The following is a 15220-nucleotide window of genomic DNA, read 5'->3' on the forward strand; positions in this document are numbered from 1 at the left end:
CGATTGCGTGGTGCGGTACACACCACCGACCGAAGTGGTGTGTTGACGTCACCAAGTTATGTGGACCCTATCATTATGTATGTGTTATATCCACACCGTCCATCCACTTTGGGATATCATTTTATGGGATGGACCCAAAAATAAGCCAGATCTAAAACTCAAGTGGACCACACCATATAAAGCAGTGAGGATTGAATGTCTACCGTTGAAAACTTCCCCAGGGACACGAAAGTTTTGGAACAAGCTGATATTTGTGTTTTCCCTTCATCTTGGTCTGTGTTTTCCCACACATCATGCTTGACAAAATCAGATATCTTGGAAGTCTAACTGGCTACAGTTGCAATTTGAACGGTCTAAATTGCTGATGACTTTGTTGCGCGGCATGACATAAAAGACACCGCCATTTTTTAGGTGGTAGCAAACCATCACAAAAGTCCCTTCCTTTTTACTTAGAGGACCGAGTGATGTTTGTGGTATTTCCACTCCATCTATCCGTTTTACCCGAAGTGGATCAGGAGATGGTGTGGCCCTTACTGTGGGCTGGCCTTGATGTATCGATTTTATATCCATACCGTCCATCAGTTTTTACATATCATTTTAGAGCATGTTCCAAAAAATGAAAAATACCCAAATCTTAGGCAAATCATACTTTAGAAAATAGCGGTGATTAAATGCCCTACCATTAAAAGCTTCTTGGGACACACCTTAATGTTTCGGTAGTGTTTATCTTCCATCCAATCCATTGATAAGGTCACATACACCTGGATGGAGTAAAACAAATATCTGCTTGGTCCAAAACTTTTTTGGCCCATTAATGGTCAACACCATTGTTTACTATGGTATGGTCCTCCTGATAATTGGATCTGCTTCAGTTTTGGTTTGGGATAATGCACTAAAATGATTTTTTTTTAAAATAAATAAACAAACGGCATGGATATAGAATAGATACGTTAAGGTGGAGGCATGATAAGGGCCGCACTATCTCACCTTATTCTAGAGCATGAGTCATGCTTAAAAAGTCTTCTTCGAGGCGCGCGGATTAGGAACCACCCCGCCTGCTCGGAGCTCGGGACAGGCCGAGGCTCCGAGCGGAACTAAGGGGTCACTGTGATGTATTAAGTTTATCCACACTGTCCATCTATTTTTTTTTAATATTATTTTAGATTATTATCCGAAAAAATAGATAAGATCGAAATCTCAAATGGACCACACGGTGGTGATTAAATTTATACCGTTAAAATTTTCTTAGGGACCAGAGAAGCTTTAGATCAAGATGATAATTGTTTTTTCACTTCATCCAGGTGTATATGACCATATTAATGGGTTGGATGGAAAATAAACGACACAATGGGCCATAAGAAGGTTTCAACGGTTGGCATCCTTAGCACCGTCGCTTCCTATGGTGTGGTCGGCTTGAGTCTTAGATATGCCTTATTTTTATTAATTACTCTAGCATGATATGAAAAAAAGGATGGATAGTGGGGATGATATTTATAAATCACTGTGGACCGTCAGTTACTCTCAGAGCCTCCGCCTGTCCCGAGCTCCAAAAGGCGGGGGGTAGTTCCTCATCCACACCCTCCTTCCAATAAGGTACCCGAATGAACGGCTTGGAAGCGGATTGGCTAGTATACCACACAACAGCTATATAGCTGGTGTATTGATGTTAGTAAGTTCTATGGGTCTCATCATGAAGTATGTGTTATATCAAAACTGCCAATCCATTTGGCGAGCTCGTCTTAAGGCTTGAGAAAAAAAAATAAGACAGATCTAAAGATCAAGTGGACCACATTGCAAAAAAAAAAAAAGTGGGGGATTGAACGTTTACCATTGAAACCCTTTTGAGGGTCACAGAAGGTTCGGATCAATATGAAATTTGTTTTTCCTCTTCATCCATGTATTTTTAACCTTATTAATAGATTGGATGGAAAATAAACATTATGGTGGGCCTTACGAATTTTTTAACGGTGAAAATCATTATACTCGCTGCTATTCTTGGTGTGGTCCATTTGATCTTGGATATGATTCATTTTTTTTCTAATGCTCTAAAATGATCTCGAAAAATGGATGAACGGTATGGATATAATAAATACATCATCGTGAGGCCTATGTAACTTTGATCTCATTTGAACTGTTCGTACAACTCAGAGCTCAAGCAGCGTTTGCGCTCGTCTTCACATGACACATATCTATATAGCTGGTAGGGATGTAAACGAACCGAGCTAGCTGGCTCAACTCGACTCGAAAAAGCTCGATTCGACTCAGCTCGAAGCTGAGTTCGAGCCGAGTTGAGCTAATTTTTTTAGTTTGAAAATGAGTTCGAGCCAAGTTCGAGTAGGCCCCAGCTCTACTCGACTCGGATCGAATCCAACTTGAATCCAGCTCGAATCGAACTTGGATCGAACTAGTTCGATGACTCTACTTTGCCATTGATGTTGCTCACCAACTATTTGATAAAATGACTCAATGAAATGTGGTTGGTGGCAAGGAAGGTTTGGCTGGCTGGTGGCAAGGAAGGTATGTACATTAAACAAATACCTTTTTTCTCTTTGTTTTTTTTTTTTGGTTTTTTTTTTTTTAATGTTATTTAGAAGGTGTTTGAGAAAATACCAGTAAAAAAGGGACCACACGGTGGTGATTAAATTTCTACCGTTAAAAATTTCTTAGGGACAAGAGAAGCTTTCGATCAGGATGATAATTGTTTTTTCACTTCATCCAGGTGTATATGACCATATTAATGGGTTGGATGGAAAATAAACGACACGATGGGCCGTAAGAATGTTTCAACGGTTGGTATCCTTAGCACTGTTGCTTCCTATGGTGTGGCCGACTTGAGTCTTAGATATGCCTTATTTTTTATTAATTACTTTAGCATGATATGAAAAAAAAGGATAGACAGTGTGGATGATATTTATAAATCATAGTGGACCGTCAGTTGCCCTCGGAGCCTCCGCCTATCCCGAGCTCGAACAAGCGGGGGTAGTACTTGATCCACGCCCTTCTTCGAATAAGTACCCGAATGAACGTGTAACGCTCTGGAAATCGGGGGTCGTGCATACGCTCGACTCCCGAGTTCCCGGGGTCACTTATAACCGGTTTTCATTAATATGCGATTAATCCAGTCTAAATGCGCATTCTGAAATTTCCTAGAACATGAAGCACAACCACACAAGTCTACTGAAATGGAAGAAAATCAACTATACCTATATATACATGTCCAAAAGAATACAAACGGGCGCACAAGGTGACGCCTAACAAATTCACAAAAAGAATGGCATGTCCAAAAGAATAAAGCTGAGCCGCTACTCGGCGATCCAACGACCCATCTACTAATCCGACGGGGTCCCTCTCATCAACTAGAAGTAAGGGAACTCGTCCTCCTCCTCGAGACTCGCATCACCAAGCTCCACGTAATCTGTATCTCCTGCATCTACGAGTGGGTCTGGTTGGTGTTTTAAAACACCGTCCGAGAGTGGGAGTGAGTGATCAACTCAGTGGGTGCTATTAGTCTTAAGTTGCAACAGGCATTAGTTATAATAAGAATTTAATGAAAAGCAATCATTCACAAATACTTAACTAATCTTATTAATGCACATGCATGGTGGATGATATGATGTATGCCCTCACCACAACTCTCCCTCGAGCAACTCCGTTTAACGATCGCATATGTCAACACTCCCTCAGAGCGACCTCAACTGCCGAGTCACCAACCTAGCTAATGTCGTGCAATGATGATGTTAGCCGGGTTCTTAGTTAAGTCTATTCATCCAGCAGATTTGAGAATCTGATACACCCCACATATCAAATGCCCTGAACTAGTTGCGAGGCCAAGGCCCCCCAATGTGTGAGGCCGAGACCCCACGATCCTTGACCTCGTCGGGTTTCTCCCATCCTCGACTTCAAGCACATGGGGGGTGCTGAATGTGGGATCGCTCGTGGTCACTACGGGGAGGCACGTCACCCCAGCGTAGGCCGACAGCTCGGACACAGTGTCTCATTCCACCATGCCCGGCTCACGAGACAGTGGATCGATATTCAATTCGTTATCGATGGGCTACAACGGTGGTAGGGTATTCCAGTTTCCATACATATGTGAACAAACAAGGTTAACAAACCAGATGGGTTAGCTAGTGGACTAAATCGCACGAGCCCAGGCAAATACGTGGCGAAACGACATCGGGTACAAGCGACCCACGTAGTCTAACTACTGTCACCCACACGCACTCGCCCAAACCCATGGGTTTAGCCTCAAGGTGGTCCTACCAACGGAACCACCTTCGCTCTCCTCATATTCCTGACCAACCCAAGGGTAGGAATAGTGATTCATAGCATGCCAACTACCAATGTAACATCAAGTATATTCAACACCATGTTCTCATATTGCTCATCATATAATTCAAATTTCTCTAGCAAGCAAACTATTAATATCATGAATAAGGTGTATGTGTGTGGTGTGGGTTGGTGAGGAAGTTAAGCACTTCCTACACCTTAAGGGATCAAATACATAAGAGCAAATGAATCATACATAATATGAAGCAACACATATGAGAAAAAGAAATCAACTAAACATGAGCATGTAATCATATATCCACTAGATCATGAGAGATGCAAGATTAACATCAAAGAGAAATAAACATGCAATTCATATAATTCCAACAACATGTCATCCTTAGGTTTCCTCTAGAGTCTTCAATACCTCATACCTAACAAACAAAATCATTAAACTCCTACTATAATCGGTGCTAGGCCACCTAAGAATAATAGTCCGTACTTATGGATCGTTGAGATCTTGGAAAACGGCCTAGAAGCACCAAAATCGATGTCGATCGGCCGGAATCCTAAGACAATGCACTTGCATGTTAGGATTTCATACAAGTCCTAGCTCAACATAAATTATTACAAAAAGGATGGGTGCTTACCTCCCCAATCGGATTAAAATCGCTTGTATTTGTGGATGTGGGATTTCTTGAGGAAAGGGAAGAGGGGTTTCTAAATCTCACCTCCCTTGGGCCCACATTTCTCTCCCTTCTTCCTTCTCTCCTTTTCTCTTTCTCCTATTTTCTCCTCTTTCTCTCTTTCTTTTCTCTAGGGCAAATTCGTATGGGGAGAGGGGTGCCCTAAATGAGGCCCTTTTATAATGCCAGATTTGGTGCAAATGGCCCCAGGTGCTAGGTTTCTACTATACTAGACCTATGAGGAGGTCTTTCTAAGCTCTAGAGCTCACTATAGGGCTTAGGAGTCGACACCCACCGTTGGATAATTGGTCCTAATGATGATCTACGTAGGTATATGATCGGCCCGCCATTTGGATACGCTGATCGACAAATATAATTAAAAGTTTGTTCAATGGTCACCGATAGTCGATCAGGGCTGCGGCTATACGGGTATGAGTAGGAAATATCCTTACTCCACGGGTAAAGTTTGGTCGCAAACCGACAGTTCGAAATCCTCAACTTTGCATAAGAGTGAACGACTTAATTCACTTAAGTTCCAACTCCTTCCTTTAGGGTATTTGCATTTCTCATGCACTCGTCCTTCGATTCAAGTTGAGTAGTTCTGGACAATACCCCGGTCCGACTCCTGCGATGGGCGTCAAGCCCAGTAAGATAGACATTATTTTATAGTTTTGTAACTAGTGGTCCACCAACGAGCGGTCTAAAGCTTGTTTGGAGAATTGGGGCAGTTTTGGTTGCCCTTTGGCCATGAAACTTATAAGATAGGTGCTCCATGACCTGATGAAGGGCCATGCAAAATTTGAGGATGATCGGATATGGGGTTTAGTCGCACGGGTCTGATTCGCGATCAACAGTCACTATGCCACGATCGGGACCCAGATTTTGTGGGCGAGCGTAGAAAAATACATTAGACCTTTACCGTAAATTTGGAAGAAATTCGACGGCTGAAATGCCTGAAATCTCAGTTTTATTTACCCGTGTCAGATTTCAATTCTGCCATTGGTGGAGCGCATCTGGCAAGTGCCAGATTCCACTTCTGGGTGTCAACTGGGTCCATGGTCCTCGATAGTCCCCAAGCCCAGTGAGATCTATGCTCTCCTAAATTTTTATAATTTTCTGACCTTCCCGTGTCGTGATATAGCCCACACGGGCTGTCGCTAAGTGTAAACGGCCATCTGGCTTGGAGGCCCGCACCAGATTCTATTAGGGTCCATCTAGTCTATTCAATTGGACTAATCTTGGTCTAATTTATTTGTGATACCTCACTATGAGTAGCTTAAACGAACGGACCTGTGGCAAATCCTACATAGACGCCCCAGGACACTGTTCTGGTTGGGCGGGACGTTACACTACACCTGATGTTCAAGTGATCGGGCGGATTCATTGGCTTTCTGCGGCTGATTAATCAGACTTGTGTAGTTCTTTACTGGTACACCCTTGTATAAACTAACATTGAGTGTTAATGGTCAATAAGTGATATTATAAGTTAATTAATAGAAAAATTTTCAAGGATTTTTGGAAATCTAAAACAGTGAAAATCCAGGACGTTACAGAACGGCTTGTAAGCGGATTGGCTGGTGTACCACACAACAGCTATATAGCTGGTGTATTAACGTCAGCAAGTTCTATGGGTTCCATCATGAGGTATGTGTTATATCCAAACCGTCCATCCATTTGGTGAGCTCATCTTAAAGCTTGAGATGAAAAAATAAGATAGATCTAAAGATCATGTAGACCACACTGCAAAAAAAAACAAAAAGAAAAGTGGGGGATTGAACGTTTACCATTGAAACCCTTTTGGGGGTCACAGAAGGTTCGGATCAATATGAAAATCATTATCCTCGCTGCTATTTTTGGTGTGGTCTATTTGATCTTTGGATATGATTCATTTTTTTTTCTAATGCTCTAAAATGATCTCGAAAAATGGATGAACGGTATGGATATAATAAATACATCATCGTGGGGCCCATGTAACTTTGATCTCATTTGAACCGTTCGTACAACTCGGAGCTTAAGGAGCGTCTGCGCTCGTATTCGCACGACACGTATCTAGATAGCTGGTAGGGGTGTAAATGAACCGAGCTAGCTCGCTCGACTCGACTCGAAAAAGCTCGATTTGACTCGTCTCAAAGCTGAGTTTGAGCCGAGTCGAGTTGATTTTTTTAGTTTGAAAATGAGTTCGAGCTAAGTTCGAGTAGGCCCCAGCTCGACTCGACTTGGATCGAATTCAGCTCGAATCGAACTTGGATCGAACTAGTTCGGTGACTCAGTTACTTTGCCATTGATGTTGCTCACCAACTGTTTGATAAAATGACTCAATGAAATGTGGCTGGTGGCAAGGAAGGTTTGGCTGACTGGTGGCAAGGTGGCAAGGAAGGTATGTACTTAAAACAAATACCTTTTTTCTCTTTTTTTTTTTTAAATTTAAAATGTTATTTATAAAGTGTTTATGGAAATGCCCCAATGGAGAACTCGGCTTGATCTTGGCTCGAACTCGGCCTGAGCTGGCCCAAGCTGCTGACCGAACCGAGCCGAGTTGGCCAGTTAGGTTCGAGGACCGAGCCGAGCCAAGTTCGAGCTGAGGTCAGCCACTGTTCGAGCCAAGTCGAGCTAAGGCTAGCTCGACTCAGTTCGACTTGATGTACACCCCAAATAGTTGATGTGTGGTACACCAGCCAATCCACTTCCCAACTTTTCAAACTACTATGCATGGCCCATCTTTAACAGTCGTTAATCTTTCAATCAAATCCAGCTAGGTGTGTCAATACCAACTTTAAGTATAGGCAATAGCAATGCTCATTCTGCATCTAAAAAAAATAAAGAAATGACAAACTTAAGTTGGCACAACATATAAAATAGTAGGTATGGAAAATGAGTTTGTGAAAGATTTTTTGTAAAAGGTTTCATTCACGCGTAATACATATTAAATAGGCTTTGCCATTGTGAGAATTGTTAGAGCCTATTGGGTTTACTATTTATTAAAGTAATTTTTATTAAGTGGATAATAATTATTTATAATGACAAATTCATGTACATGGTTGTTTTTGTTGTCAAAACAGATGTCTTAAATCTGTCTAGTCCGAGATGCTCGACCAGATGAGGGGCTGGCTCGACTGGTCGATGATCCCTTCGACCAATCGAAGCCTGTTCGACTCGAAGTCTAGCAATAATGTATTTGGATCCCCGGGACAATCAACCAGTCGAGGGACAGGCTCGACCAGTCGAAGCCCTCCTTCGACTAATCGAGGGTTACGCAAACGGTGCGAGGTTTGTGCGCGGACTGCGTAAATTTGAGGCGGTTTCTAAGGAGGTGCGTAAGTGGGTGTAACATCCTGAATTTTCACTGTTTTGGATTTCCAAAAATCCATCAATTTTTATTTTTTTTTTATTTTTATTTAATTAACCTAAATATTACTTAATAACCATTAACACTCAATGTCAGTGTATACAGGGGTGGTACCAGTAAAGAGCCGCACCAGTCCGATTAATCAGCCGTAGGAAGCTAATGAATCTGCCCAATCACTTGAATATCAGGTGTAGTGTAATGTCCCGCCCAACCAGAACAGTGTCCTGGGGCGTCTACATAGGATTTGCCACAGGACCGTTCGTTTAAGCCACTCGTAGTGAGGTATAACAAATAAATTAGACCAAGATTAGCCCAATAGAATAGGTCAGACGGGTCCTGATAGATCATGGTGTGGGCCTCTAAGCCAGATGACCATTAACACCTAGCGACAGCCCGTGCAGGCTATACCGCGGCACGGGAAGGTCAGAAAATTATAAAAATTCAAGGGAGCATAGATCTCACTGGGCTTGGAGATCATCGCGGACCATGGACCCAGTGGACACCCAGAAGTGGAATCTGACACTTGCCAGATGCGCCCCATTAATGCCAAAATTAGAATCTGACACGTGTAAATAAAACTAAAATGTAAGACATTTCAGCCGTCAGATTTCTTCATAATTTACGATGAGGGTCTAATGTATTTTTCTACACCCGCCCCCAATCGTGGCATGGTGACCGTTGATCGCGAATTAGACCCGTGCGACCAAACCCCATATCTGATCATTCTCAAATTTTGCATGGCCTTTCATCGGGCCATGGAGCACCTATCCTATAAGTTTCATGGTCAGAGGGCCACCAGAACTGCCTCTGTTATCCAAACAAGCTCTAGACCGCTCGTTGGTGGACCACTAGTTCCAAAACTATAGAATAATGTCCGTCTCATTGGGCTTGACGTCCATCGCGGGAATTGGACCTAGGTACGGTCCAGAATCGGTCAACTTGAGCTGAAGGACGAGTGCATGAGAAGTGCAAATACCCTAAAGGAAGGGGTTGGAACTTAAGTGAATTGAGTCATCCACTCTTATGCAAAGTTAAGGATTTCGGACCGTCGGTTTGCGACCAAACTTTACCCATGGAGTAAGGATATTTCCCTACTCATATCCATATAGTCGTGGCCCTGATCGACTATCGGTGACCGTTGAACATACTTCTTATCATATCTGTCGATCGGCGCATCCAAATGGCGGGCCGATCATATCCATACGTAGATCATCATTAGGGCTAGCTATCCTACGGTGTATATTGACTTGTACACCCCATAGTGGGCCCTAGAGGCTAGAAAGACCCTCTCATAGGTCTAGTATAGTAAAAACCCAACACTTGGGGCCATTGTCACCAAATCTGGCATTATAAAAGGCCTTATTTGGGGCACCCACTCCCTCATTCGAATTTGCCCTAAGGAACAAAGGGAGAGAAGAGAGAAAAAGGAGAAGGAAGAGAGGAAGAAGAGAGTGAAGGTGAGAGTGAAGGTGGACCATAGGCAAGGTGGGATCCAAGGGAGTTCAATCTTGCACCACCCTACCTCTTCTTTAAGGAAGAACCCTCCACCACAACCACACATTCGCTCCGATGATCATCTAGGTAAAAATTCTCATCCCTTTTCTTGAAAACCTTGAGTTGAGGAAGGATTTGCTTAAAACTCTAACATGCAAATGGTTGCTTTAGGGATTCCGGCCGTCCGACCCCAAAAGCCCTCATTCCTAGGTCGTTTTCCAAGCCTCCAACGATCCATAGGTGCGGACTATTACTCTTAGGTGACCTAGCACTAATTTTAATACGAGATTAATGATTTTGATTGCTTGGATATTATTTTTGAAAGCCTAGAAAATCCTAGGAATTGTATGTTGGTTGATATGATATGGATTTATATGTTTTGACTCTCTCTGTCATGATGTCGTTTATGTTTCTCACATGATTTGATGTATGGATGATCATATGCTCATGCCGTGTTGATTTTTATACGTTGTTGCTTCATAATTCGTATGATTTCATTACTCTTGTGTGTATGATTTCTCAACATGGAGGAAGTGTTAACTTCCTCAATAACCCACACCACACACATACACTTTATTTATAATATTGATGATTTTGCTTGTAGAAAAATTTGAATTGTATGTTGAGCAATATGAGATCAAGGTGTTGAATATATTTGATGTTACATTGATAGTTGGCATGCTATGAGTCACTATTCCTACCCTTGGGTTGGTCAGGAACATGAGGAGAGCGAAGGTGGTTCCATTGGTAGGACCACCTTGAGGCTAAACCCATGGGTTTGGACGAGTACGTGTGGGCGGCAGTAGTTAGGCTACATGGGTCGCTTGTACCCGATGTCGTTCCGTCACATACTTGCCTGGGCTCGTGCGGTTCAGTCCACTAGCTGACCTACCTAGTTTGTTAACCTTGTTTACTCACACATGTATGGAAACTGAAACACCCCACCACCGTTGTAGCCCATCGATACCGGATAGAATATTGATCCATAATCTCGTGAGCCGGGCATGGTGGAATGGGACACTATGTCCGAGCTGTCGGCCTACGCTGGGGTGATGCGCCTCCCCGTAGTGACCGCGAGCGACCCCACATTCAGCACCCCCCATGTGCTTGAAGTCGGGGATGGGGAAAACCCGACGGGGTCAAGGATCGCGGGGTCTCGGCCTCACACATTGGGGGGTCTTGGCCTCGCAACTAGTTCAGGGCATGTGATATGTGGGGTGTATCAGATTTCCAAATCTGCCAGATGAATGGACTTAACTAAGAACCCGGTTAACATCATCATTGCATGGCATTAGCTAGGTTGACGACTCGGCAGTCGAGGTCGCACTGAGGGAGTGTTGGCATTGGCGATCGTTAGATATTGTCGCACGAGGGAGTGTTGTGGTGAGGGCATACATCATATCATCCTGCATGCATGCACATTAACAAGACTAGATAGATGTTTATGATTGATTGTTTTTCATTAAATTCTCATTATAATTGATGCTTGTTGCAACTTAAGGCTAATAGCACCCACTGAGTTGATCACTCACTCCTACTTTGGGACGGTGTTTTAAAATACCAACCAGACCCGTTCATAGATGTAGGTGATACAGATTTCATGGAGCCTAGCGACGCGAGCCTCGAAGAGGAGGACGAGTTCTCTTACTTCCAGCTGATGAACGGGCCCCCGTCGGATCAGTAGATGGGTCGTTGGATCGCTGCACAGAGGGCTCAACTCTACTCTTTTTTGTCATATTATTCTTTTGTGATTTTGTTGGGTGACGTCATGTGCGACCCTTTATTTTTTTCAGGCATGCGTGTGTGTGTGTGTGTGTGTGTGTGTGTGTGTGTGTGTGTGTATATATATATATATATATATATGCTAGTTCTCTTTCATTTCAGTCGACAAGTGCGGTTGTGCTTCATATTCCAGGAGCTCCAGGCTGCGCATTTAAACCCGATTAAATGCATATTAAGAAAAATCGATTATAAGTGACCCCGGGAACTCGGGAGTCGAGCGTATGCACGACCCCCGATTTTTAAGGTGTTACAGTGGGGTTTCTCCACTTATAAATAGGAGTCCCTAGGGCTATTCTGAGGTATTCTAAGGCTTCTTAAAGGTATTCCAAGGGTTTCTAAAAGGGTTCCAAGGCTATCAAAGAGTGTAGCAATGGTAATATTCGAGGTTATTCGAATCGGGTAAGTCCTCTCTCTTTGTAATTTCTATTTTCATAGTGAAGATATGTTGCTTTGTGCCGCGATTTTTCCTGCAAGTGTTTTCCACGTTAAATCTTTATATTCTCTTGCGTTTGCTTGGTGCTCTTGGATTATTATCCTAGATCCAAATTTGTGTGATTCCGTAAACTAAATCCCAACAGTTTTGATGTTGATAGTTTCACCAAATAGGAGGTGAAGAAGAATGTGAAGAAAAACGAGTTATATAAAATTTATGGAGCCCACTGTGATTTATTTCTCTCGTCCACACTTCGCAAGTTTTATCAGCTTATTTTAGGGCATGAGTTAAAAAATGAGGCGAATCCAAAGTTTAGGTGGACCACACTATAGGCCATGATGGGAATTGAATGCTTATCGTTGAAAACTTTTTTAGGGCTAAAAGGGTTTTGGATCAAACTAATATTTATGGTTTTTGATTCGTTCATATCTTTCTAACCAGATGAATAGATTGAATGACAGATACACATTAGTGTGGGCCTTACACAAATTTCAACTTTTAATGATGGTAATCATTATTAGTGTTATGGAGAACAAATTGACTTATAATATAGGAAGACAGTGTTGCCAGACTCTCACACACCTACACAACATGGCACTTTGATCTCATGATCTCAATGTTGAAGAAGTCTGTCTGACGCTGAGCTACACAGCTAGACCCAACTAACCTGATGATAAATGACTCTCACCTATATGTGGGAAAACACAAATATCAACCTCAGCTAAACTTAAATGCTCTTAAAAGGGATTTCAGGGTGGGCCTTCAAATTTTACCATTTTTGGTGTTGTGGCCCACTTTAGCTATATCTCCTTCAAGTTAGGGTTCATGTCTTAAATTGATCTTGTGAAATAAATGAACGAAGCATATAACACAAGGATCCATGACTGTGGGGCCCCACCTTGATGTGTTTTCTTTACATCCATGCCATCCAACCGATTTGATAGCTCATTTTAGGGCATTATCCTAAAAATGAAGCAAGCATATCCAAATCTCAGTTGGACCATACCACAGGAAATAGTGGTGATTGAATCCCCACCATTAACTTCTTGAAGGATACTGGATTGTTTATTGTCATCCAACCTTTTGATAAGGTCATAGAGACATGGATGAAGGCCCACACAAATATTAGCTCCAAAACTTTTTGTAGCCTATAAGAAGTTTTTAATGATCAAGTCACCACTATTTTATCAAATATGGTCCAACTGAGATTTGGATCCACTTTATTTTTGGATCATGCTATGCCACAAAATGAACTGTCTAAATGGTTGGATGACTTAGATGTAAGGAACATACATCAAGGTGGCCCCAAAGTTAGGGATCCTACCTACGGTAGATCTAGGGATCCACCAAAGCCACATCGGCATTCCTTAGCCAGTCATTCTTAATGGTTGCCTTTTCACAAATACCAATACACTGGTTACGTGTCCCAGTGAGCATGCTAATCCATCCAACCGTAGCATTTCTCCTCTCTAATATCATACCCATGTAAGAGATCTTGACCGTAGTAGCATTGTGGTATGGTAAAAATCTCGAAAAGGAAGGAATATTTCAAATATTCTTAAGCTAGTCATCTGAAAGGTTTTGAAATTTTTTTTGGACCAAACTATTAACGTCCTTAAATCAACAATTGTACGAATTTTAAGTGAAGAAAACATCACGTAGTATTCAATCCTAAGGAAGTGACATCAACAATATTAGTTATTGGGCCTACTGGAATTTAAATCGAATCCGTTCATTTTCTTTATTGCTCTCTATTTATATGAGAAGATGATAACTTTTTGTTGATATGATCTCTATATGACTCATAAAACCTGATAACTTATAAAGGTGTCCATTCGATACAAACTATTTTCTTGTGATGCGGTTAATGTGACTAGCGGATGTTAATTATGCTTCCGACTGTGGCCTTCCATGACATTCCAAAATTAATGGATGGAATGGATTTCACACATATGCGATGGTGGACCCCACATGGTGCACGGACACCCTAGAAGTTTTATTATGGTGTATTACATTTAAGAAGTTTTGAACTGTAAGAGTTTAGTAACTAGTTTCTTGTAGTGTAGTCCATTTAAGCCTTTTGTCTGCTTCCTTACAGGACTCATGCTTTAAATTATTTTATTAAGATATATATATATATATGACATGGATAAATTATATGCATCACGATGGCCTATAACAATTAATAATAATGTCCGATGGCTGTTCACTCCTAACTATTTTCTTATGGTAGGGTCCACCTTATCTTTGGATGTAATTCATTCTTTGTCTATAAAAAGCAATGAGATGGAAAACCTACCATGACATTAAATTAAATCTTGAATCCAATGGACGGAAATAGATCTTTGACACATATCACATAGTGGGCTCCCACAACTCTTAACACATAATAACCTAAATCCTTAACACATGTCAATTTCGACCCTTAACACATACTTGATAGTGGGCCCCATAGACAGCGTCCTTATAGTGTTGAGGGTTAGGGCTGAGGTAGTCATGTGTTAAGGGTCGAAAATTTCATGTGTTATGCTCTGAGGTTATCATGGTCGAGGTTATCATGTATTAAGGGTTGAGGTTGTTATGTGTTAAGGGTTGAGGTTGTCTACATTAATGGTAGAGATTGTCATGCGTTAAGAGTCGAGGTTATCCTGCATTCACTATAAAAAAAAAAAAAAAAAAAAGGACTAAATTCGTAGCAAAAAATAAAAATGTACAGTTTTGGCCCATAACCATTGGTACTATATTTATTGCTTTTTCAATGTTAAGGTTGTTATGTCACTATTAAAAGGGAATAAAGGCTACAAACTAAATTTGTAGTGAAAGAATGTTTTAGTTCATAGTCATTTGTACCATAGATATTGCTTTTGAAGGATTAAGGTTGCCATGTATTACGGGTCGTTGTTATCATGCATTTATTGCGAAAATGGAGAAAAAGCTACGGATTCGATATGCAGCAAAAGACTGTTTTGGCCGCAGCTTTTTGGTACCGTAGCCGTTGCTTTGATGGTTTAGGTTGCTGTGTTAACCTCCATCCTTCACACATACGAAACTGTTACGGTCAAAATCCCCCACGTACGAACGGAAGGTCCTGATTTTTAGGCGCATCCACGCGGAGAGATCTACCTCATGGATGAATTAGATCTTGCAGCAGTGTTACACTTTGGCACGTGTGCTTGCATGCAGATAGCCTGCCTTATAAACGCCTTGATG

The sequence above is a fragment of the Magnolia sinica genome, chromosome 17, assembly GCF_029962835.1.
Source record: "Magnolia sinica isolate HGM2019 chromosome 17, MsV1, whole genome shotgun sequence".
In the NCBI taxonomy this organism is placed as follows: Eukaryota; Viridiplantae; Streptophyta; class Magnoliopsida; order Magnoliales; family Magnoliaceae; genus Magnolia; species Magnolia sinica.